Genomic DNA, 27,149 nt, shown 5'->3' with positions numbered 1-27,149 from the left:
CGCCCTGAAACTGTTCAACTAGAAAATTACAAGCCACAGCAACGATGTATTTTCATATAAATGTGCAAAAGCAAATCCAGCATCAACCAGCTTGAAACAGAGGGGGGGGGGATAAACAGTTTGATGCATTTTAACACCTAATTGATCATACTGCTAATATCTCTCTTTGGTCAGTTACCGCATTCCCCTCCCTGGGCCACCCAGGTGCCTGCCTTATCAAGCCTGCTAAGCCGAGAGGTTCTGGAAGGCAATGCCTTACTCACGCTGCAGTCTCATGGCAGCCTGCGAGCAACTGTGGTGCCTGCAATCAAGGTTGGCAGAAGAGAAGCAGGTCATGCCACTCTGTCACCAGCGCATCGTGGGCTGTGGGCTGCGTGACCACGTCAACATCACCACCACCCCCCATCCCCACTGTCCTTGTTTCTCTGTGGAGGGCATATCCCAGGACTGCTCTCGACTCAGCCTCCGGGACAGTCCCTCCCTGCTGGCTCCTCTCACTCCTGCACCCCATGTGGCTGTCCCATGCAGGGCTGGGTGCAGCGGAGCAAGGCTGAGGCTCCTCCTGGGCCCACCGTCACTAGCTCGCTTTTTGCAGGCAAAGAAAATTGTCCCCCAGATGCACAAGAGTACCATCTCTCCTAAATAACATTTCCTCTTGACCTTTCAATACTCAGTCTAGCCTTCCTTTGCACACAGCCTATTTTCTGAGCTGGAAGGTCTCTGAAAGCAGAAAGCCAGGGCAAAAGGATTGAGACCTAGAATATTCTTTTATTATGGTTATCTACAACTCCTTATTATATACCTGAGATATTGTCTATTCTGAATATCACTCATCTTCTAAAATATTCCAGATGAGGAAAACAACATAAGATCAAAAACAACATGAAATCAAATTCTTTATATTGCACAGAAGAGCCTTCCCAGTGTGTCTCCAAACCCCATGTCCAGGAGCATCCCAGCCCCTATCCCTATCACACCAAGGTTGGTGTTGCCAGGTCAGCAAGGCTGGTGTGATTTCTCATTGTGAATTTATTTGTGCAGATTAAATAATCATACTGAAATGTACACGCACGTCCAGAACATCACTGGCCTGCAGAAGCACGTGTGCGCCTCCTCCCCCCTCCAGAAGTCACCACTCGTCCTGACTCCTGGGGAAATCACTCTTTGCTTAACTACCTAGGCATGTAGGCAAACAATGATCTGTTTAGTTTTGCCTGTGTTTGAACTTTTATGTGAATAGACTCACCTGACTTTTTCTTTTCCTGGGTCTTGATTGTTTCTTTTATTCGGTATGCTTGGGGAAGGAGCCATAGAGTCCTTTTTCACTACTGTATAGTGTTCCACCATAAGGCTATTTTATGATGTGTTTATCCATCCTCCTATGGATGGGCATTTGGATTGTTTCCAGTGGGTATGTTACAAGTCATGTTGCTACGGTCGCTCATGTGTGGCTCCTGGTGCTCATGGGCAAGAGGGTCTCCAGCATGTATATCTGGTAATAGAGTCACCGGATAGGGCAAGAAGATGTTCAGCTTTTACCAGGTATGACAAATTGTTTTCCAAAGAGGTGGGACCAATTTACACTCTTCCTTATAGATATAAGCATTCCTTTGCCCACACCCTCACCACCATTTGGTAATGTCAGACTTCAGATTTGCCAGTCAAATTGGTGTGAAATGGTATCTTGTTGTGGTTTTAATTCCTGTTTTCCTGATTATTGATGAGCTTGAGCACCTCTGGCACATTATAAGCCTTTTGGGCTACGCTGCCTCGCACCACTGTGACCACAGACATTCTGGAGTACCCTCTCCCTCCTCTCTGCTGGTAAGCTCCTGCTCATTCTGCAACACCCAATTCAAATGTGACCTTCTGGGTGACAGCATCCTTTTGTTTCCCTGAGCCAGAATTTATCACACTTCCTGCTGGGTTCCCATGGCCCTGGGTTCAGCTGTGTCACAGTCCCTGATCACCCTGGGCTGGAATAACCTGTTTCCTTGTTGTTGCTGCCAGTAAATGACCACCTCCCTATTTTCCCTTGTTTCCATCCTGCAGAGCCACACCTGGCACAGGACATCTGCTCATTATGTTCATTGATGGATTTCATCAGGTTTAGAGAAAAACTGATTCTTTCCAGTACAGGGTAGCTTGGACTTGGGGGAAAGGAAATCTGCATTTAGATAAAAACAAAACAAAACAAAACAGGTCTGGACTCCTTACAAGATCTGTGTGTGTCAGACTAGTGCCCAAGGTGAATTCCTGGAACGCCGGGCAGGTACTCATCTGTGAGCTCCCCTCTCTAGCTTTGGGCTCCAAGCCCTGGGTCCCCTCTGGCTCCGAGTGCCCGGTGTGGACTCCTGCCTCATTCTCACTTCTGTGACCATGCCTGTGGCTCCAGCAGCTGGCCCCCAGACAGGGAGTCCCAGGACCGACTCCCCCAGACAGGCCCTCCCCGAGTGCCCACCCCTCTCCTGTTTGTTCTCACCATTCTGTCTGCTGCCACCCCCACCCATGCTACCCCAGACCTGGATGCTTGCAATAGCCTCTAGCTCGACACCCTGCCCCCAGCCTCTCCCACTCAAATCTGTGCTGACACAAACCCCAGCTTTCTATTGTGTTCACAGCCAAAAGTCTACAGCTCTGCTCCCACAACTGACTCATCCATCTTCAGTCCTCACCTTGCCGGCCCCTCTCCTGCCCCTCCCAGCCTCTTTACTCTGCCAAAGTTTCCTGTCCCAGCAGGCTCTTCTCTGGGGTCTTCCCAGAGTGCTCCTGCCTCTGGGGCCCTGGTGAGGGTGGGGGTGGTCAGGGTGCCCACAGTGAGCTGAGGCCATGGATGACATGACCAAGCCAGGGAGCACCTGAGATAAATCTGGGGCAGGCAGGAGGAATTGGGAGCAATTCCAAAGCAGGAGCACGGACAGCCAGGGTCAAGATGAGAGAGCAACCCAACTCCCATGGGGAGGCGAGGACTTTGAGGGACAGGCAGGGCCACCTGCCCAGCTTCCAGAGGGCTGTGGGCTCAATGTCCTCCCAGTGCATTCTCAGGACCTCATCAAGCATGCAGGACCAAGTGCCCCGAAGAAGCCAGAAGGGAAGGACATGCCCACCTAGGGAGCATCCATTTAACCAAAGATGAATCCATTCTGCCAGGAGATTCTTACCAGTAGCTCTCTGACATAAGAAAGCATAGCACCAATTTGAAAGATGAGGACACTGAGGCTCAAAGAAGTGGGGCTGTTTGCTAGCAGGGCAGTCAGAACTCGATGTTGGATATACCTGACCTTGAATTTGTGCTATGCCCATTTCACCACACTACCCTAGAGGCCTGGCTCCTAATCCTGGCTCCACTCCCCACCAGCCATGTGATTTCTCTGAAACTGCCCTGCCTCTCCCAGGGTGGGGGAGAAGATGGAGGAGACAGTGGGTATCAACTGCATTTGCCAACTGTCCATTGCTATAGTTACACTACCTCACTCCCTTCTTGGAAAGACACATGTGTGAATAAATGAGAGCGAATGAACGCAATCATGAATCCACTCTCTCTGCTCCCTTGTGGCTGAGGGCTTACCTCCTGCTATGCCACAGTGGCTCTGATTTCTTCGCGGCCCCCAAACTTCTCACCCCAGAGCTGCCCACCAAAGAAAGCCTTAAGAACATTTCTTAAATGAGTAAAGGACCACATGCCTATGCGATAATAATGAACAGAGATAGCACTTTCCTTGCAACAGACCAGCACTAACGCTCACAAAAGAGGAGATGATCTTCACGGCAGATTGCAAATGGGCTGCCCCCAGCTCCGTCCTCCCTTTTGTCCAGAGTGATAGAATTTGACCTGGGCCCATGATTACCCAGGCAGAGACCATCTTCCCAGGCTTGTCTCCAACTAGGTGTGGCCACATCACCGATTCATGCCAGTGGAACACGAGCGGAGGCAATGTATGCAATTTCCATGACACCCACTTTAAAACAATTTGTTTGTTTGACGCTGGCTCTCTTTCTTCTTCCTCCGGTCTGGAAGACAGAAATGGTACTGGCCCAGCTTTGGTCATAATCCCACACCCACAGAGGTGGTGGAGCAACAGGGTGGAAGGAACCTGGGTCCCTGAATGACTGTGTGGAGCCGACTGAGCCGCCAACTTGGCCCGCTCACCTCTGGACTGGTAAGGGAGAGGGAGTCTGTACCTTCATCTTACATAAGCCACTAAATTTGGAAGTCTCTTTTTCACATGACTCAGTCTGTACCGTAACAAATGCAGACTCGTTACCAACATCCCTCATGTGTGCAGCAGCAAGCTGATCTGGGTTCAGATCCAGACTCTGTTCCTTCCTAAGTCTACAACTTTGGGCAAGTTGCTAACCTCCCTGTTTCCTCCTCTGTGAAATGGGGAAACAACAGGACCTGCAGGGAGAATTAAATGACATCAGATGTGCACAAAAAAGGCAGCTGTTGTCCTTATCATCACATCAGAATGTTTTCCTACCGGTAGAGCCCCAGCCAGGCCACCCTGGGCCTGGCCTCCTGCGCCAGAGGAAGTAGCTTTTATGTTGGTCCCTTTTGTGGTTAGCTAAGACCTTCTTGCCACAACTGCTTTTCCTGTCCTCACATCCATTTTAATGCAAGAACCCTGAAAAGCATGGTAGTAAGAACTGCAGAGTCATGTTCAGATGCATGCAAGGTTCTGGAATATTTCCCAAAGCATCCATCTTACTTCTTTCATCTTTAAAAGATGAAGCACCTAGAAAAGATGAAGGCCCATGAGCCTGGAAGGCTGCTATGATCCCACCCATAATGCAACGCAAAGGCACAGAAGGACTGCCTGTCATCAGCCTGATGCCCACGCAGCTCTTAGCCCTTCATTTCTTCACTAACAGAGTCATTGAGCACGTTGTCTGGGCCATGCATTCACTGAGGATCCAGGGACACATCTGAATTAAATAAAGTCCCTACCCTTATGGAGATTTCATTCTAGTGCCAGAGCCAGAATACTTAGAAAATAAATGTATTCTGAGCTGTGTCAAGCACTTTGGAGAAAAACAGTCAAGGTGGAGGGTCAGAAGGATATTCTCCTCCACCCCTAACAACACAGAATTGCTTCCTACAGTACTAGTCATAGTAGATACTAGGCTCAAGACTGCAGAGAGACTTTTTCCCAATGACTACAAATGGCCAGCAGGCGCATGAAAAGGTGCTCAATCTCACAGTCATCAGGGAAATACAAATCAAAACACAACGAGCTATTACCTCACACCACTCAGAATGGCTAGTCTCAAAAAGACAAATGACAACAGGTGGCAAGGATGTCAAGAATATAGAACCCGCTGCTGGCGGGAATGTAAACTGGGGCCGCCAGTCAGGAAAACAGTATGGCGCTTCCTCAAAACACTAAAAATAGAACTACCCTCCAGCAATTCCACTTCTGGAAATATATCCAAAGCCAATGAAAACTATGTTGAAGAGACATCTGCACCCCTGTGTTCACTGCAGCATTATTCACAATAGCCAAGCCATGGAAACAACCTAAGTGTCCACCGATAGAAGAATGGATAAAGAAGATGTGCGGTATATATATCAATATACATAATAGAATATTACTCGGCCATAAAAAGAAGGAAATCCTTCCACTTGTGACAACATGGATAGACTTTGTGGGCACTGTGCTAAATATTGTAGCATCTCACTTATATGCTTATATGTGGAATCCAAAAGGAAAAAGAAAAAGAAAAAACCAAACTCATAGAAAAAGAGATCAGTTTGTGGTTGCCAGAGGGGAGGGGGGCTGGAGAAGGGGGCCAAAATGTACACACTTCCAGTTCTAAGATAAATAAGCCTAGGGACATCACATATGGCCTGGCGGCTACAGATAATATTGCCATGGGACATACAGGAAAGGTGTTAAGATCCTAAGGGTGTTCATCACAAGGAAAAAAACTTTTTTATTCCTGTACTTTTTTGTTGTTGCTGTGTGAGGTGGTGGATGCTAGCTGAACTTACTACGGTGATGGTTTTCACCATACAGAGAGGTCTAGCCTCCGACTTCTACAGGGCTGTGTGTCAATGACAGGGACTAAATCTGGACAGCAACAGCAAGAGTTGGGTCGGAGAGGACTTCAGAACCTTAAGTGCCTTATTGCTGCCAATAAAAATGCAGAAAAGACCACATACGGGGGCCCACGGAGGCACTTAGCAGCCGGCAGTCCCAGTGTCCAGAATGCAATAGGGAGCAGAAGTGACATCCCAGCTTCCCTAATTAAACCAGATCAGCCCCTCCCACTGTCCCACCTTCCTGTAGTTCCCTGCAGGTGCAGGAAACATGCCAATTCCAGGGAAGTGAGACAGGTAATGGCCTTACGTGAACGAAGTTAGAAGCTTCTATGGAAATGGTCATTCCTCCAACATCAGGTCTGTCCTGCCTGAAAATAAATCCCAACACTTTGAGGGATGCAACCTCCAGGAATGATTTATTTTTAATGGCAAAGCAGTTCCATAAAAGGCCAAGAATTAAGACCCTTCATTAACATGCATAGTCTCTTCAGAGACCTCTTCTGGCAGCCATGGCCGTGGCCAGCTCTGAATAGGTCCTCATGCCAAAGGGCTCCTCAGAGGCCGCCGTCCAGATCAATATTTGGAACAGGCCTTCTGGGAAATCACAAATGGTCTGTGGAAGGCACATGGCGTGATTTTTAGGACAGTCCATTAATGAAGAGCTTCACAACTGTCCCACTATTCCAGAAAAGGCAGACCCAGGGGCCAGATGTTGGTGTGACTGACTCGGCTTCTTGTGTGAAGGAGCTCTGAGCTCTGTCTTCCAAGCCTGGTCTCTTTCTTACCGCACAGAAAAGGACATGTGTTTGCCCTTGTTCCCAATGGGACACTGGGTGCCCACCTGCAGACCACCTGAAGGTGCACAGGGGAGGGCCCTGGCCTCCCGCTGCTCCCCTGCATCCTCCCAGGGGCCAGCCAGGCTCGCCCCCATGGCCGATGCCTGCCAGCTCAGGCCATCTGGGAAGGTTTCACTGTACCGGCACGTGCCATTAGAAAAAGGGGGGAAGGCATGCTCATTTATTTATAGCGTGACTCTTGACTGCAAGGGTGTGTATACACGTGGGAGAAAAATGTTGACGAGAGCTCAACTGTCAGTCTCCTGGAGGGATCGTACAAACGGTCAACATTTACTAATCGGTACAATGAATCTTGGAGGTGCCAAACTACCACGTTACCAGCTCTCAACCTGTAAGATCCCCAGGCTGGTGGTGCTCGGGACGAGGGAGGTTCAGTGACAACCTTAAATAACATGAAAGCGCATGAGGAGAATGTTCTTTATTCTGACCTGTGAGCATGGAAGGGAGGGTCTCAGGGAGGTGCGGATCTGTCTTAAATATGTCTTGAACGTGAGCCAATCTCCAGGACAGAGAGAGAGGCCGTGGGCTCGGGGCTCTGGGGCCAGCCCAGTGGGGACCGGAATTTAGCACCATGGCTGGGTTATCTCCTGTGGTCTCTCCTTCTATTGATGGCATCTGATACCGGTTTTCTATTTCCTGAGTTAGAATAACGTTTCCTCTTAAAATAGATTTGAAGTGAAAAAGAAAGCGAGTCAAAGACAGTTCTGAAGAAATCATATTCAACTCAAAGGGCTGCGGTGAAAATCACACAGGTGGTGTGTGAACACCTGAGGTGTGGGGAACACGGGTCTCCTGAGGACAGGCCAGCTTTCTCTGCGGTGGGCCCACAAAACTGACTGGGCCCTGCGGGGTCTCCAGGCCCCCCAGTCCCTGCCCGGCTGCTCCCTGCCGCCCTTGGGAAGCACTTGAGGACTCATGTGAGACTAGAGATTCGGGAAGGAGGCATGGGGCAGAAATGACCCTACTGAAAGGTGGTCAGAGAGGAGGTGAACCTCCAAAGTGGTCTTGGGAGGAGGAAAAAGCTAAAAGCCCTGTGCTGATGAGGCAAGCCAGGGCGTGGGCTCCAGGCCGGCCCTGTCACTGGCCAGAAGGTTCCAGTCCAGTCCCAGCTCAAATGTCACCCCAGCTCAAAGCCGCCCCAGCCACCGGCAGAGTCAGCCCATCCCTCTGCTCACTTGCACCTGGCCCACATTTCCCCACTGGTCACCGATCCCTCAACTGTTTCCTGGCTGGTCAGCCGACTTCGGGCTTCCTGGGAACAAGGACCTTGGCGCACTCAGCTCAGCCTCCACAACGCCTGTCGCTGCTACCTACATCTCTGAGAGGGATTGTATGACCCTAACTCTTAACTCCCCATGCCTCCGTTTCCCCATCTGTAGAGCCAAAGGTTGGAACAATCCTTAGGGTGCTTTCCAACTTATCAGAGTCCATGACTGTTAACACGATTGTCCTGTGGTGGTCAGGTGTCCTTGCTTTCTGCTTTGCCTTCATTTCTCAATGGCTTCTAGTGAATATATTTGCCAAAAAAAAAAAAAAAAAGGAAATTTTATGTACAACCACAAAATTAAATGACCTAAGATGAACGAGTGAAAGAAGAGCCTGTTCCATGAGGAAGATATGGCAAGAGTCGGGCCAGGCAGGAACCCCAGAGAGGGTCCTGGAGGGCCTTCAGTCCCCCAGGATGCCCCCCATCGCTGCCCAAAGGACAAAGGACAAAGTGGCCAGCACTGACTGCCAGGAGGAAGACCCTAGAGTTCTACAGAAGAAGCCGCTCCTCATAGAACCCAAAGGAAGCCTTGGAGAGAGAGCAATTCTATGTGGGCATGGGGATAACATTTAGATTCTTCTTAAAGGCTTTGCAAGGGAAAATATTTAAAGAGACAGCTGTGATGTGGTTTTGGACCTGGATGAAGCAGGAAACAGTGGAGGTAGCAAAGAGTTTCTTTAGTCAGAGATGAGGCTCCCCGACTTTCCTATACCAGTGTGCTGGGATCCATCTTATGTAACACTTTTTTTTTTTCCTGGAAGGAGAACAGCATGAACTTTCCAAGTATGCAGATGGCTCTAAGTTCTTCTGGGTGGTGAAATGCCAAACGGATGGCAATAAACGATCAGGAATTTATTGAGAATGCAGGAGAGGTGAGATGGGCACACAGTGATGAATTTAAGGGAAATGGTTACAATTTTATGAGTACCATGAGGCTTCTGAGCTCAGTTATGATCCCAACGGACAGCTGCAGCCCGGCTGGCATGATCAGGGCCCACGCGGGAGTTGGACACCCATGGGGGGTGGATGGACCATGGACCACGGGCTCACACCACAGACCTGTCATCCCACCTTGGGACTTCCTCAGAGCCACTGTGCCCTTCTGAGCCCCAATATTCTCATCTGTAAAATGGGGTTACCATCCCTACCTCCGTGGGTCATGGTGAGCATTGAATAGCACCTATGCACTTGGCAGGGTTATATGAATGGCTCTGGAAGGGTTTCAGAAGGCAGAGCTGCATGTTAGGGCAAGAACAGTGCCTTTAAAGCAGACAGGTATGGGTTCAGATCCTGGGTCTGCCCTTTATGGGCATGTGGCTCTCTGAGACTCGTTTCCCCATCAATAACATAGCAGGAATGATTCTAACCCCCTATAGTGATGTGAGATTCAGGGAGATAAAGCAAAGATGTATCTAGCAAGGTGTCAGACTCAGGCTTGGGCCTTTCTGAAGATCTGATTCCTTCCCCTTTTCAAAGATAATACAGGCTCAAAAATGCATATTCAAGGAAGTCTGGCTTCACTGCTTCACTTTGTTGTTCAGCCACGGAGATGAGCCAGGCTCCCTCCCCAGCTCTCGGCTGGTGCCATTCGAGAGACGGAACCTCACAATGCCCATTTTTGATGTGGTGTGTGGGATTCTGAATGCACCCAATGGCTGGGCAGGGTGTGAGGGGAGAACACTCCATGAAGCTCTCAAGCTCCTCCAAGCAAAGCATCTGGTCCAGAACCCAGACCCCACTGGGCCTTACCACATGTACAAGGGGCTTGCTTTTCTGTCTTGCTTTCTGTCCTGTGGGTCCTCCAAAGGCAGGGACCATGGCATCTCAATGATTTCTCTCTCTCTCAAGGCCCAGCAAAAGGCCTGACATAGAGCTGGTGCTCAGTGAATGTTTGTTGAGTGAATCAGATGAATGGATGGATGGATGGATGGATGGATGGATGGATGGATGGATGGATGATGGGTGGCTGATGGACAGATGATGGATGCGTACAGATGGATGGGTGAATGAGGGGATGGGTGGGAGGATGGACCGGTGGCTGGCTGGCTGCATGGGTGGATGGTTATAGCTTCATGTTTGTCTCTTCCCTCACAGATGATGCAGGACATACAGGCTCTCTCTCTGAGGCATGAAAGCTAGGGGCCTATTGACATCCAATACCCCTCTCTCTGGGAGTCCCCAAATCATTTTCAGAATAGCTGTAAGGAGTGCCATGGGGCATCTGGGTGGCTCAGTTGGTTAAGCATCAGCCTTTAGCTCATATCATGATCCCGGCATCCTGGGATCAAACCCCGTGATGGGCTCCCTGCTCAGCGGGGAGTCTGCTTCTCCTTCTGCCCCTCCCCCTGTTTGTGCTCTCTCTCTCTTTCCCTCAAATAAGTATGTAAAATCTTAAAAAAAAAAAAAAAAAGGAGTGCCATGGTGGAGTCATCCTTTCAGCCATTTCCACGCTTTGTGGCTGACACCACTCAATTTGGAGGGAGAAGACTCCCAGGCCAGCTGCTTGTCCACGGGAGCCCAAGCCAGTGGCCCGATGTTCCTCTGTGACACGGCTCTCTGCCAGTTCTCCCTCTGACTACCTACTACTTTTTGGTCTTCTGTTTACATGCTTCCTGCTGCTTGATCTGCTGTGGATCTCTCAGCAGCAGGGTCTCTGCTCTTCTCCCTGTATTAACTCCCACCAAATCCCAACAAGGGAGTTTCAGAGTCTCCCCGCTGCCCGAAAGTTAGAGTCCAAACAAGGCACATGAGCCCTTTTCAGCGGGATAGCCACCTGCCTTCAGAGCTTCGTCCCTGAGGGCTCCACCCATTTCCTCTGTCCCCACCATGCCTTCTGAGGCTACCCAGTCCTGCCAGGAACACACTTCCCTCTTTGCTCAAATCTATCACCCTTTAAGACCTGGCTCAGGTTTGAAGTCCTCCAGTCTTCCCACAAACTGCTCCTTTTAGAAAATGTGGGAAAACCAGGAAAGTCTGAAGAATAAAATGAAAATTGCCCATCACAATTCCACAACCTAGAAATGACCACTATTCATATTTCTCATCTTTTTTTTCCATAATCATGTTTTTAATATGGCTGAGATCACAGTTTTATATTGTTATTCCCATGTATCATTATCTCTTAAACAACTTTCTGTACTATTGGATTTTTTATGGTAAACATCATTTAAAATATTTGCATAATATTCCTTAATTCATTTTGCTAGGTATTTGCACTTGTTGGTAACAGATTTATTGAGATATAATTCACAGACCATACAATTCACTCTTTTAAAGTGTACAATGCAATGGTGTTTAGTATATTCACAGAGTAGTGCAAGTATCACCATAATCAATTTTAGAGCACTTTCATTGCCCCAAAAAGAAACCCTATACTCATTAACGATCACCCCCTACTTCCCCAACCTCCACCCCAGCTCTTGAGAACCACTAATCTACTTTCCGCCTCAGTAGATTTGCCTATGCCGGATACTTTGTATAAATGAAATCATATAATATGTGGTCTTTTGTGACTGGCTTGTGTCACTCAGTGCAAGGGTTTCTGCTTCACTGCTGTTGTACTATGTATCAGTATTTTATTCCTTTCTATGCCCAAATAATAAACCACTGTCTGGAGATGCCACATTTTATTTATCCATTCATTTGGATATTCATTTGGACATTTGGACTGTTCCTACATTTTGACTATTAGGAATAACGCTGCTATGAGTATTCATGTACCAGTGTTCATGTGGACATATGTTTTCAGTTGCCTTTGTATATACCTAGGAATGGAGCAGCTGGGTCGTACGGTAACTGCGTTTAACCTTTGAGTAACTGTCAGACTGCTTGTCCAAAGTGGCAGCACCATTTCAAATTCCCTCCAGCAGTGCGTGAGCATCCTGATTTTTCCACAACCTTGCCAATAATTGTTACTGTCTGTCTTTTTGATTCTAGCCATCCTAGTGGGTGTGAAGTGGTAGCTCATTGTGCTTTTGGGTTGCATTTCCCGGTGGGCTAGTGATGTTCAGCCTCTTTTCATGCGCCCATTGGCCATTTGTAGACCTTCTTTGGAGAAACGTTTTCAGGTCTTTGCCCATTTTTTAATTGGGTCATTTGCCTTTTTATCATGAGTTGTAAGTGTTTTTTTTTATATTCTAGATATGATTCCCTGTGAAGATAAGTGATCTTCTTCTAATTGTCTTTTCACTTTCTTGATAGTGTACTTTGAAGCACAAAGGTTTTTAATGCTGATGAAGTCCAATTTATTAATTTTTTTCTTTTGTTACTTGTGTTTTTGGTGTCTGAAGTAACCACTGTCAAATCCAAGGTCGTGAAAATTATGCCTATGTTTTTTTCTAAGATTTTTATAGTTCAAGCTCTGACATTTAGGTTTTTTAGTTTATTTTTGCATATGGTATAAGGAAGAGGTCCAACTTCATTTTTTTGTATGTTGATATCCAACTGTCCCAGCACCATTTGTTGAGAAACTATATTTCCTATTGAATTATTGTGCCCTTTTTATCAAAAATTAATTGATCATAGATATATGGTTTTTTTCTGGACTCTCGATTCTTTTTCATCCTTATGCCAGTAGCACATGGTCTTGATTATTATTTTGTAGTAAGTGTTGAAATCAGAAAATATGAGTCCTCCAACTTGGTTGTTCTTTTGCAAGACCGATTTGGCTTTTCTGGCACCCCTGAGTTTCCACATGAATTTTAGGAACAGTTTGTCAATTTCTAGAAAGAAGCCTTAAATCTGTAGATCAATTTGAGGAGTACTGCCATCTTAACAATCTTATCTTCTAGTCCATTGATATGGGATGTCTTCTACTCATTTGGATTTTCTTTAATTTCCCTGAGAATGTTTTGCAGTTTTCAGAGTATAAATTTTGCATTTCTTTGATTCAGCTTAGGCCTAAGTATTTCTACTCTCTTGGATACTCTTGTAAATGGAACTGTTTTCTTAAGTTCATTTTCCGGTTGTTGACAGCAAGTATGTAGAAAGACAGATGATTTGTGTCTGTTCAGTTTGTATCTTGTAATCTTGTTGTGTGCATTTATTAGTTCTAATGGTTTTTAGTGGATTCCTTAGGATTTTCCATATACAAGATCATGTCATCTGCAAATATAGTTTTACATCTTCCTTTCCAGTCTGGATGCCTTTTATTTCCTTTTCTCATCTGACTGCCCTCACTTGATCCTCTAGTACAATGCTGAATGGCAATGGGGAGATGGCTACCCTTGTTCTGTTCCTGACTTTAAGGGAAAAGCATATAGTCTTTCCTCATTAAGTATGATGCTAGCTTGAGTTGTTTGTCACTGCCCTTCACCAGGTTAAGGAAGGTCCCTTCTAGTTGGTTGCATGTTTTTATCATGAATGTGTGCTGGATGTTATCAAATACTTTTCCTACATATTTTTGATGATCTTTTTTTCTTTATTCTACCAATATGGTGTGTTGCAATAATTACTTTTCAGATATTGAACCACTCTTGCATGCCGGGGATAAGCCTCCCTTGGTAATGGTGTATAATTCTGTATAATGGTTCTGGGTTCCGTTTGCTAGTATCTATTGAGGATTTTTGCATCTATATGCATATCAAACATTGGCCTGTAATTTCATTTCCTTGTATGTTCTTTGTTCACTTTTGGTATCCAGGTGATACAAGCCACTTAGAATGAGTTAAGAAATGTTCCCTCTTCTCTTAGAAAGAAATTGATATTCATTCCCTACATGTTTGGTAGATTTCACAGCAAAGCCATCTGGGCCTGGGCTTTTTTTTTTTTTTTTTTTTTTGTGGGTAGTTTTCTGCTTACTAATTCAGTCTCTTGTAAGTTGATTCAGATTTTCTATTTCTCTCAAGTCAGTTTCAGTAGTTTGCATCTTTCTAGAAATTTTGTCCACTTCACCTAGGTTATCTGATTGATCAGCATACAATTGTTCATAGTATTCTTTTATAATCTTTTGTACTCACGAAAGATTGGCAATAATGTTCCCTCTTTCATTTCTGATCCTAGACACTCGAGTCTTCTTTTTCTTGCTCAAGCTAGCTAAAGCTCTGTCAGTTTTGTTGGTCTTTTCACACACCCAAATTTGGATTTGTTTCTTTTATCTATTGTTTTTTCTATTCTCTATTTCATTCATTTCTGCTGTGACCTTTATTATTTTGTCCCATCTGCTTGCTTTAGGTTTAATTTGCTCTTCTTTTTCTAGTGTCATAAGCTGGAAGACCGGGCCTATAGCCAGCCCTGGCTACAAATGGCCCCGGGTAAGGAGAATGGAATAGTCGCACCTGATAGAAAGCAACTGTGAATTGTACCCCTGGGGACAACAGTCAGTAAGGAAGAAGTGGGAATGGCCACAGAGAGGGTAAATACGGGGTCCGCATCGCGCCCTGCCTCTGTAAAGACAGAGTTTATCCCTGGCCTACTCCCACACCTGTGTTGGAGCCAGCTGGCCGACAGGGGCCTGCTGAGACTAGATGGTCTTAGCTGTAAGACATCAAGGAGGAGGGTAAAACCACAGAAGCTTCGGACAGGCTAAGGCATCCACCATGAAACCACAGAGAAGCAAAAACATGAAAAGCCAGGATCCTCATCCAAGTTCAGCCGTGGAAGATTTTCCAGTTGCTTTGAATGCGCTAGCCTGGAAACAATAGCCAGCCGCACCAGCCCCGCCTCTATACTGGCCCCCACACAGCCTACCCAAGAAGGCCCAGGTCCCTTAGCATGTCAGGTGGAGCCGGTACAAGCGATCGTGTCCCCCCAGCATTCAGATGTCGAAGCCCTAACTTCCAGTATAACTGTATTTAGAGATAAGGCCTTTAAGGATGTAATTCAGGTTCAATGAGATCATAAGGATGGGGCCCCAATCCAGTAGGACTAGTGCCCTTATAAGGAGAGAGACACCAGGAACGTGCACACACAGAGGGAAGACCATGTGAAGAGAGAGCAAAAAGACGGCCGTCTATAAGGCAGGAAGATAGCTCTCACCAGAAACCAACAACGCCAGCACCTTGATCTTGGACTTCCAATTTCCAGCACTGTGAGAAAATTAATTTCTGTTGTCTCAGCCACTGGGTCTGTGGTCTTCTGTTATGGCATCCCTAACCAACGAATACAATAGCCATTCAAAGCCAGGCTCCCAAACAAACCATTCCAAACTCATCTTCTGCCAGGTACTTTAGACTACAGTTTCTGGAGAATGCCTGTCATTTTCAGAACATACTTCCATGCCTGGACGAAAGGACTCCCTCCTACCTGGAGGAAAGGAATGCCCCTTTCCACCTTCAAGAGCCAGCTTAAACTTCTCTCTGAAACCCCGACATGGAGTGTACGGCGCCCACTGGAACTGCCTCCTCGATACCTGTGCATGGATGTGTTTGAGGGTGGAGACAGAGCTGCTTCATTTCTGCATTGCCAGACTAGAATGGGGTACAGCCCAGGCAGGGTGTTCAGAAGGAACTCGTGGCGTTGGGGGTGCACACTCAAACAGGGCGGAGTCTCCGTGCCACAGCGTGGGGCCCTCTGATACTGCCTAGCATGCCCCTGAGCTGGCACCTGGAGCTCAGCTAATCCTACTGAATCATCTCCCCACATCAAACAAGGAGGCAGACCTCACGTCTAGATTCTGGCATCCACTCTGACTTTGAGGCTAAAGTGGAAACCCCTCTCTGCCATCTTGCAGGCCCGACTCACACGTGCGTTTTCACATACAGAATTTTACCTCCAAGTTGGACTGGCTAAAACACAGCCACCTGGTATCTCAGGGGACTACCTACGGGGAATATTCTTATTCTAGGTGTTACCAGCGCCTGCAGGGATACATCTGGATTTTGGCACTCCATTTCCTGAACCAAGAGTCAGTCCCTCTGATCTGCACTCAGTGGAAATATTCTGTTCTTTTCCTTGAAAACCATGCCAGAAGAGACTTTGGAGAATCATCTAACCCAATCATCCATCTGACTCTAAATACGAGAAGTTCATCTATTCATTCAAGAAACATGTTTAAATCCCTTATTTTGTGCCAGACATGAAACTCTATGAGGGGGGGAGCACTGGAGAAGAGAGAATAACACTCAACATGACTGGGGCGCCTGGGTGGCGCGATCGGTTGAACATCCGTCTCTTGGTTTGGGCTCAGGTCATGATCTCAGGGTCATGAGATCAAGCCCCATGTCCGGCTCCCTGCTCAGCATGGAGTGAGCTTGAGATTCTCTCTCCTCCTTTCCCCCTGCACCACCCCTCACTCACTCACACACACACTCTCTCTCAAATAAATAAATAAAATCTTAAACAAAACAACACAAAACAATGTAAACATGACTTCTGCCCTGGAGAAGCTCAGGGGCTGTTCTACTATCATAAGATACAAAGTGTTCTAGAGTTATATAAAATGCAATACCCTCTGGGAACTTGCCTGAAGGTCTAAGAAACGGTACCTTGTCTAAAGCTACTCAGAGGCAGAGGCAGAAATAAAACTTCAAGGCTGGTTTCCTGACTCTCAGGACAAAGACCTTTTCCCCGCACGGTAGAATGTCAAGAGTGACCTCATTTATGTCCTTCCCTCACCCTTGCTCCTTGGACGTGCCCTCGCATACCACCTCTGGGCCGACTCACTCTGACGGTGGGACCCTTGCACACTGCACCCCAGCAGAGACTTGAAAAGCACTTGCACACTGGGGTTTGCTCTCTTGTCGCTCTTGAAACATGGCCACCCTAAGAAGAATCTGAGCTAGCCTGATAAAGGGTGCCAGACCGTATGCAGAAGAACTGACAAGCTCCTACCAACAGCATGCTGATACCAGCACTGTGAGTAAAACCATCTGAGACCAGTGACCCCTAGCTGGCCCGCCAGTGCCCACAGAGCCAGCAGCCGACCACAGATGCATGAGGAAGCCCAGCCAAGGTCAGCAGAAGAACTGCCTGGCTGAGCCCAGCACAAATCGCCAATCTGCAGAATCTTGAGCTAACGACACATACATAACGTTGTTACATAGCAGCAGATGACTAATGCACCTGGGACTGCCCCACCCACTCCAGATGTAGTAAATGGCAGGATGGCACTTGTCCCAGTTAACCGAGTCCTTGCAAGAGAAACATTTCCACAGCACCCGAATACCTAATCAGGACCAAAGGAGACATACATGCCCAAGACAGAAACGTCTTAAGACACAGACTACTGGAAATGGAGTAGATGCTTCTACTCAGGTTTGCTTGCACTGACTTCCAGCCTTACTTGCTAAGGCTGGTTTGGTCTCCCTGCCAGGCGAGAGCATACTTCACATACTGTTATGGAGATCTCACTTGAGATAAACGTGTCTCATGGTCCTAACTATGCATTATCTCAAAAAGAATTTCACCACCAACAGCTCAATTGCGGCTTTCTTGGTTTCTTTACCTTGTAAACTAAGCACCCAGCATCTATTTCTATTAAACTTCTGTTATTTAGGGAGTTTGAAATCTCACTGAAATGGAACTGAGGCGTTTTTGTTTTAAGTCATCTTGCACCCAACGTGGGGCTCCAACTCAAGACCCTGAGATCGAGAGTTGCATGCTTCACTGGCTGAGCCAGCCAGATGCCTCAAAACAGAAATGAATGGTTGTTTAACTGTTAAGGGAAAAAAAAAAACAATAAACAGGCTGAAGACTGAGGGAAAGCATGTAGCCTGTGGTCACAGGGGAAGAGCTGTAAAGGTGAAATTTATAAATATCATTCTTGTGGGGCACCTGGGTGCCTCAGTCCGTTAAATGTCTGCCTTCAGCTCAGGTCATGATCTCAGTCAGGGTCCTGGGATCAAACCCGGCATTGGGCTCCCTACTCAGCGAGGAGTCTGCTTCTACCTCTCTCTCTGCCCCCCCCCGACACACATCTCCACCCCGCTCATGCTTTCTCTCCCTCTCTGTGTGTCTCAAAGAAAGAAATAAAAAATCTTTTAAAAAAATCATTATTGCTTTCACTATAGGGCTTATGTGGCTGATGCTTGCTTGCCAGGAGGGTGGTGGGAAGTAAGGGATAATGGTGGGTAACAGACAAGCCCACCACACAGTCCTTCCTCACAGCCTGCCAGACTGATGGTGGAGGCAGCCAAAGAGATCAAACTAAGTAATAAGAGCCCACACTCACACCTCATTTACTATGTGCCCGACATGAACTCTGACACATACCTGACCCGTACAACCACCCTAGGGAAAAGGTGCTGGTGCCCCCCATTTTAGAGATGCAGAGATTGGTCAGGGAAGGCCTAGAGCCCCACGCCTCGTCCACGAGGACCTGGTCTGTTCCCTGCGGTCTGGCCCACACTGTTCAGTGGGCTATCTTGCTTTGCATCCAGAGAGACCGGCTTTCCCTGAAACGTATCTCTTCAAGATCAACTGAACAGGATAAACAGAGCAAAACTTCCCCAACATCTAAAGGCAGCAGTTTCCTTGCCAGGGGTCTTCCACCTCTAACCCAGTAGCGTGCAGGTGGCCTGGGGAAACTGACCTGCCTTGACAAGGCGAGATTAACCAGAGGCCAGATGAGACCAAAGATACGGTTTTGTCCTTGCCTTCAAGCTTTTCTCCTTCTGTTGTTCCTCCTCCTGCCCCCTCTGTATTGGGGAGCCCCATACCGCCTCTGCCACATCCTCCTCTTATTCTCCTAGAGGCTTTCTGGGCTTCTCTTCCTCCTAGACTGTATCCCCCTTCTCGTGGGGCCCCTAAGTGAGTCTCCTGCCATCTTTCTGCAGTCCATCGACCCCCATTACTCAGCATCCTGGGGTATCGCCTAGGTGCCCACATGCTTCTATCCACTGAAAACAGAACCACCAAAATGGAGATGTTGTCGAAAGGCTTCCAGCAGTGAGGAAGGAGGTGGCCACTGAGGCCTCCCCAAGCCCTCCCCCAAACTGGACATCTGTTGAAATCCCTACTGTGAAGGCGCTACCTTGTGGCTACCTTGCGGCAAACCCATGAGAAGAAGGCATGGGAGCAACTCCTGGGAGAGCATGGTAGAGAGGAGAGTGTGCAGGCAGGACCCTGCCCCTGGGTCCACGCCAACCCCCCTGGGTGACCTCATGTTTACCCTCTGAGCTTCAGTCTTCCCAACTGCAAAATGATGAGACCTGTAGAGAGCCTTGGGGGTCAGGGACCCCCATTTTGAGAATCTGATGGAGCCTGCAATCCATCTTCCTTTCCAGAAAACTGCATATACTTAACATACCCATGATGTCAAAAGGCCCACAGACTCTAACCCCCTAAAACTCTCTACCACCTACTTGGGGAAGTCCCCAGGGCTAGGGAGAACTGGGGAACTCTAAGGAAACCTTAGCACTCAAGTCTGACTTCCTCCACCAGAAGAGAGATAGCTCTGCTAGTGACATGCTCACATGTCCCTTTCCTCTCTCGGAGTAGATTCATTCACTCATTAACACATGTTCATCAAGCTCCTGCGGAGGGTTGGCCACTGTTCTGGGCACCAGGGACACCACACGCATGCGCAGAGAAACAAAACACTGGCACACCTGCATTTTGGTGGGAGAAGCACACCACCATCTCAGGAATCTAAGCCTTGCTCTGGGCCGTTGCGCCCGACATCTGCTCTCTGGAGGGGACAGAAGCATGAGTGCCCTCAAGGAACACAGGTGTGCCTTCACAAAGTGATCCATTTCCATCCTGACCACTATGAATCCTGCCCCATGGAAATGTAAATATTTCTGGTTTTGGAAACTTGTTCAAGGAAAAGGAAGGTCCAATTCCCCTCAATCCTAACACCAACTGAAAATATATTTTTCCAAACCTTCTTTCTTTCCTTCTGTTCATCCCTCTTCTCCTCTTCCCTCCTCCCTGCTCCCTCCCACCCTCCCTCCCTCCTTCCTTTCTTTCCTTCCAGATAAGAGATAGAGCTGTGATCCCATGAGAAACAGCTTGTTTACACCTTTTTGAGGAAAGGGAGGCATGGTGTTTCATCACTGCACACAGGAGAATTTGCTGGGCGCCAAGAGAAGAAATGAATGGTCAGCACATCCGGCAGCTGCAAATGGAGTGACAGGGCTCACAGCTCTTGTCGAGGCCCTCCTGGCTCCACACAGCCCCCTGCTGTGTGTGTCTCCAACACAGAGAGAGCACTGTCACCCCCAGTCCCTCAGTGACCACCATCAGCATCCCCATCCCCAATGAACAAGGCTGTGTGAAATGAAAAGAACCTCCTACCAACAAGAACCTTGGATGACCTTAAAATATGGGACAAGGGTCGTCTTGGAATCTCAGCTGTAAAAATTCGCACCACTGAAGACCATTTCCTCCATTTATACAATAACCGACGGTTTGGCTTGCATTCACGGACAGAGTGCTTCTGGGATTAAGATCTAAACCTCGAAGGTGTCGATAAACAGACAGTGGTGGACAACGGGTGCTATTCAGGAAGCAGCTTATTTTGCTATTTTTTTCTAAGATTCCACTGCAAAACAAAGCCAGATTTGTATCTGCAGAACATTCTTACAGCAACTGGAAGAAATTATCCCTTAACGAAGCTGTTGGAAAAACCAACTGCAAGAATAGCAGCCGGCCCTTCCTCTGGCCATCAGAAGATCTTTGCTATTCGAAGAGTCCTAAAAAAAAGAAACCGCCCAGAAGAGATGCCCTATTTAAAAATAAGGCATTTTGCTATGCTATAACAAAGGCAGAAGCATCAGAAAGAGAAACAACAGCTCATATAAGAGAAAGGAACTTCTGGAAAGTCTTAAAATAGGCAAAAGAAAATTAAATTGCTAGGGAAAAGTTGATTGATCTGATTGAAAATAGTGTCATTGCTATAAATTCAGAATGAGGTCCACTTTCTCAGAGCTTAGGTGTAAATTTTGTAAAATAATACAGTAAGTCAAAGGTGCTTCATTTTTGAGTCCTCATTGTGGAGAGCCAATATAAGACAGGATTCCTTTCTCACCTTCATGAAAATGAACTTGTCCCCGTCATTAATATTTTATTGGCAATTAGGTTTGCTTGGCCATGCTCCCTCTCCTCCGTTTCTCCTACTGGTTTATTCCAGGGATGCTCCAGGGAAAGGTCCCATGGGGCCCCACCTGTCCTCACCGTCAGAGAGAACGGGCATCTTCAGAGTGGAGATAATAAAGGGGTGTGTGGGGAAGGAGAACCCTGTATTCCCCATGCACCTGTCACTTGGGGAGGCACCTAGGAGCTATCCTTCCCCGTCTCTACCGCCATCATCACCAGAAGTGGGCAACTTTAGTCCTTCCACTGCTGTCACATGGAACCACTACTATGTGGGGACTCAGCCCTCTCCACCTAGCCCCTGGATTACGGCAAACACCTCCAACCAGCTGGCTGTCCAAGTTACAAGTCTGACTACAGCACTTCTGGCTTAAAACCTACCAACGGGGCCCCCACCCCCTGAAGTTTCAAGGCCAAGCCTGTAGCTCAGCCCGCAGCCTCCCCTGCCCACCCCACCCCCCAGGGCTTTGCCCCCTACCACCTCTCTAGCTTCATTAGATTCCTGCCTTCTGCCCCAGTAATACCACTGCTGAGACTCCTGAACATCCCATGCAGCCCACGCATTCCTGCCTCGGCTCCCTGGCATGCCCTTCTTGAAGGTCAAGGGCACTGGCTGAAAGGATGAGTAGGAGCTGAAATCCAGCCCACTTTCTGTTTCCCAAGCCACACACCCGAGGGGCTGGGTCTACCTGGATGGACCCCCTTTCCTCGTTTGCACAAAGGCTCTGCAGGGCTCAGCTGTTTCCTATCTCTAGGGGCTTGCCACATCACATCACAATTATCCATGTGTTCGCCTACCCCCACCCCTTCATCAAACAAAGCAGTCTTTGCCACCCTCTCCCCGCCCTGGTGCCCAACACAATGCCTTGAGCATGTAGACATCCATAACTTAATGTTGACCGAACTGGCTGGTTGAATGGGAGCGGGACTGTGGCTGAGCAAGAAGAGCAGGGAGGTGAGCCCTAACAGCTTGTCTTGCTACAGAGGCTTCCGAAGAGCTCAAGAACTATGCTAGCGCCTTACAACTAGGGAGCAGGTCTCAGGAGCTGGGTGTGGGGGGGCGCTGGACTGTCCTCACACCCATGAAGACCAACAGAATGGAGTTCAAAATGGCTCCTTGTAGGGACAAAGAAGGGATGTGATCTGGTCCACGCTGAGGATGTAGCAACCAAAGGTAAGTGACGCAGTGACACCTAGTCCCGCAGGTGGCAGGAGTTCAGAGTGGGGAGAGGTCATGAGAGCTGCAGGAGGCAGCAGGGGACATACGAGGAGGCAGAAACACTCAAAGCTATAAGCAGAACTCGTGGAATCTTGCCCAGAACACGCGATTAATGCCCTAGGCTGGGGGCAGGGACAGGGACTAAATAACTGACTTACAACCTGGTTAGAAAACCGAAGGGGCAGGGGAGCACAGGAAAAGCCAGTCTGGTCTATGAGAACAAAATTCCAGAAGGCAATAGGGATCAAAATTATGTCCAGCTAGATGGTGGAGATGCTGCATCCCCAGGGTCCGGATCCAGTTGGCTGGGAGAAGCCCTTATCTTCTGGGGCCACTAGGGCCACGCCCAAGGTGCTGGTGGTTGATGTGAGGAGGGCATTGAGGGTGGCAGGAAGGGAGTGTGTTTTGTAACGTTTAAATATATCCCAGCTTTGAGGAATCACTTCTTCTCCAGGTAAATTTGCATAGGTGGGAGGAATTGTCCTAAAGCGGCATTGCCCAAAGTTGCGGCTACAGGTTGTGAAGGCTTCGTGGAGAAAGGGATCAGTGCGACCCAGGGCAGAGGTAGAGGATGTCAGCTGAGCTCCTCTCTGGGGAATAAGGGATAAGGAGAGGAGTATCGGGAGCAGGGACCTGGGTTTATTGATTCTAGATCCACTGACAATGGCCAAGGCCAACCTGCCCAACTTGGGGAGGTTCCAGAAACGATGCCAGGTGACGCTCGTTAGTCCCTTTCCTGCCATGTGCCCCATTTCCAGCCCCCACACCATGTCACCAAGGGGAAAGTCCTGAAAACCACACCAACTGCGCACCGCCTTGGATGCAGCCCAGACTGGTGCAACCGGGAGGGGAGAGGCAGTGGCATCCTCGTGCGGGCATGGCCGCAGGGTGACTGGTGGGGAAAAGCCAGGTTATGGAAACTGAAGTCAGACGCCAGAAAGGGAAAGAGCACAAAGCCAGCAAGGTCTGGAGAAGGAACTCCAGGGGCTTCTGTTCTGGAAGGTCTCTGAAAATGTAGGGGAATTTGGAAGAAAATGCTAAATGAAATTTTCAAAAATGAGTCCCTTGTGAATTCCAGCAAGTCTCCAGGGAGGGTGTGTGCATCGGGACCTCTGCAAGCTGAGGGACAAGGGACAACCACACTTTGGAACAGCTCCCCTAATAGACCAGTTGTTATCACCATGGAAGCTAGAGACAGGAACACTTGTCAGCTCTTCAGAGCTGAGGGGCTGCCCAGAGACCAAGTGCATGGAGGGAATTATCAGTGTTAAAGAAAGATGAAGGGCACCGACGTATGTAGCCAACACACACCCACCGCAGATAACCAGGCCAACACGCTCTGGCCCAGGTCTAGAACTAGGCATCTGCTGGGGACCGCAGCTGCACCATCACACAGTTGCAGGGGGCCCCCTGGCCCTCCTCATCACATAGAATCAAAGGAAGCCTTGAAATCCTCAAACTGAGTATGGTTTCCAACCACGTGGGGCAGGCGCACCTTCACTGTTCTGAGCGTGGTGGGGTAAGACCTTCCAGAACAGAAGCTGACATTTAACGTTGTCCTTTAATGGACTAAGGGTCACATGGCAGACTGAATGCAAAGGGGCTAAATGCTACTCCAGCGCACAGGAGCTCACAAGGCAACCCGAGCCCGACCGGGCGGGGGGTGGGGGGCTGTCTCCGTCTTCCTGCTGACATCAGGACTGGAAATGTGCTGAAGAACCCGGTATCGTCAAAGTCCGAGATACCGCATCTGGATAAAGCAACCACTCCCCCCAGGGCCTCCCAAGATTTTTGGTTTCCGAACGATCCGTATCTTTCATCTATTTCCCACTTCCAGTAATTATGAGCAAATGATTAGGGAGAATTCATTATTCTTTTACTCTTTACTGCAGGGTGAAGTGATCTTCAACCTTAATGAGAAATGCAAGAATTGATCAGGAAGACACTACTTTAAAAGACGAAGGTCTGTCTTTCTCAGTGGTGCATTAAGAGCAACCGACTTGGAGCCAGAGGATTCTGAACTGAATCCAGCTACGCTAGCTGGGTCATCTTGGGCCTGTTCTCCCACGTGTAGAATGGAAAGAGTCATGGTAACATTTGCCTCACAGGTTGATGCGAGGTCCAGATGAGATCGTGTGTGTAGACAGTCGAATACAGACCCTGTAACATATTTGATACTCCATTAATATGAGATACTCAACTGATATAATTCTGCTCTACCTTAAGCATAACATTTGTTATCATAGGAAATAACACCAGAGGAGCATGAATTTGCCTTGACACTGCCAAACGTAGGCTTAAAAATCTCTGGCACGTGCGGCGCCTGGGTGGCTCAGTCATTAAGCGTCTGCCTTCGGCTCAGGTCATGGTCCCAGGGTCCTGGGATCAAGCCCCGCATCGGGTTCCCTGCTCCACGGGAAGCCTGCTTCTCCCTCTCCCACTCCCCCTGCTTGTATTCCCTCTCTCGCTGTGTCTCTCTCTGTCAAATAAATAAATAAATCTTAAAGAAAAAAAAAACAAAGCTCTGGCACGAAATGATTCAAGGCTGAGCCTCTGGCCTGCTATCTTAAAAACAGTGTTGTGGGGCGCCTGGGTGGCTCAGTCGGTTGGGCGTCTGCCTTCAGCTCGGGTCATGGTCCCGGGGTCCTGGGATCGAGTCCCGCATCGGGCTCCCTGCTCTGTGGGGGGCCTGCTTCTTCCTCTCCTCCCCACTTGTGCTCTCTCACTGTCTCTGTCTCTCTCTCTCAAATGAATAAAATCGAAAAAAAAATTAAAAAAAAAAAACAGTGTCGTGTTTGGACACACATGTTAGAATGACGATCCCAAGAAATGCTTTCTTCTTTCTCAGGGTCCAGTTTGAGAGGCTGGCATTTATAAAGACATCATCTGTTTCCATAAGCAGGTTAGGCCGGTTTCCCTGCTGTGGCTGACACCTGTGACCCAGGGTTGCTCTGAGCCACCTGCAGGGCTGGTGTTGGAGCCCAGCAAGTCCTGAGAGAGCAGAAGGTTCCAGGTGCTCTGAGGCAGGCCCCAGGAGCTGGAGGCAACTCGCTGACCACAAAACCGACCCAAAGCAGTGCAACCAAGAGGGGTGCACACATACCCTCTGTGTAAAGTGACACCTGAGGTGGCTTCGGAGGTCTCAAGGTCCTCTGGGAGAAATTTTTTTTTTTTTTTAATGGAGCAGAATGGAAGGACAGAGAGAAGGTGACATTTGTCTGGGTTTTCCCCACAGATGGTAGAACAGAGAAGGCCCTGAGCTTAACTGGGAAAGGGCCTTGAGGACACTCCCCAGAGGGTACAGACTGAGGCCAGTGGTGACCTGCGGTCCCCTCCCCCTTCCTGAAAGCAATAGGCAACAGTGTTGAAACTCCAGAGTGGAGATGTTCCAGATCACACAGGAAGGCAGGCCTGCACGGGAGCTGCTGGCTGCCGGAGCAGCTGCTCTCAGTTATTAAGACATGGACATGCTCTCATACCAGGTGGTATAAACCTCTGCCCTGAGGCCCTCACCACTCCCCATCACTCTGGCTGCCATGATCTCTCCTCCAGGAGGCCCTAGCCCTCCTCAAGATCCAGAGATGCCACCACAGGGTTAACACCTGCCACAGGGGGCCTCCCGGAATTTCTGATTGGTCGGGACTGCTGGTGAAATGGTTTGAAGATCACCCCTGACATTGGCCCCAACTCCCTACGATCTGCATCATCTCCACGGGGTAGAGGCAGAGTAGATGGGGATGCCACCGCCCCGGTCACATTTCTCTCCCAACTCCCAGGACCCAACTGCCTCAGCCACCCACCTACTTTCTTACTGCCATCGGCAACCACTACAACGCAAACCCTGACTTCCCAGAGACAGCTCAGTTCAAACTACGGGGGTTGCTGCTTCTAAGTGGAGCAAAAGCTAAGGAGCAGACAGAATTCCCCACAGCACCACGTCAGCGTGGAGATTGTGAAAACCACTCACAGCCAAGGAAGGGCAGCCAATTCGGCCATTCCCGACCCACTCGCCCACCGCCCTTCGCGGCCCCAGCCAGACACCCACGGCCCTCCTTATTTCATTGACCTCGAACTAAGATGGCCTCCCCACTCAACCAAGGAAAGCTCCCAAAGTCTGGGACCTGGACATTAAAAATGTATACTTCCAATTCTTTGTCCTCTTTTTGTAAATTGATCAAATAATGCACCACATACCACAAAGTTCTTAGAAATTGAACCGAGAATATGCAATTCTACAGCCAGTTAAGTCAGAGTGGAGAATAAGTCAGAATGCAGAATTAATGATAATGCTTGACAACCCTTTCTCTCCCTTCCTCCCCCTCTCTCTCCCTACCCCCAACTTCCTCCCTCCTTCCTTCCCTCCCTTCCCCACTCTCTCCATCTGACACATATGCAGACATACACACTCTCTTCCCGAGGAAATCGTCAAGAAAGATATTGCCAGAACTGGTAGGAATTATTACCAGTCCATTATGAGAGCCAGTTTACAGCTGCCCTGAAGCTATGATTTAAATCAGGTCTTTAAAAGTCCCTATCTCTGTGTTTTCAAAGGGTAGCTACCTGGATTACCTTGTTGAAAATATAGGAGAGACTCTCGGGCTGTGCTAGGGTCAGGTGATCACTGAAACACAAAGAGAGACATAATCCACATTAGACCATGTCCCCTAGGAGACCAGAGGCCTTCGAGGCAGGTAAAATGTCCATGGGACAGAAGATGCTCACCTGTCACCAGGCCAATTGGTTACCACAAATAATTTCTTTCCCTGGATAACACAAACAAGCAGGGTTTTC

At 48.3% G+C, this 27,149-nt stretch overlaps 1 protein-coding gene across 3 annotated transcripts in view; it reads right to left on the bottom strand.

The window, feature by feature from the left end:
• Positions 1-27,149, bottom strand: part of MGLL (monoglyceride lipase) — a 129,358-nt gene that overhangs the window by 82,616 nt on the left and 19,593 nt on the right. The gene's annotated exons all lie outside the window — the stretch shown is intronic.

This window comes from Callorhinus ursinus, unplaced genomic scaffold, assembly GCF_003265705.2.
Source record: "Callorhinus ursinus isolate GAN/ISIS: 27379988/994484 unplaced genomic scaffold, GSC_fseal_2.0 scaffold15, whole genome shotgun sequence".
NCBI lineage: Eukaryota > Metazoa > Chordata > Mammalia > Carnivora > Otariidae > Callorhinus > Callorhinus ursinus.
Note: the sequence above shows the minus strand (reverse complement) of the source record. Positions and strands in the feature narration are given on the sequence as shown.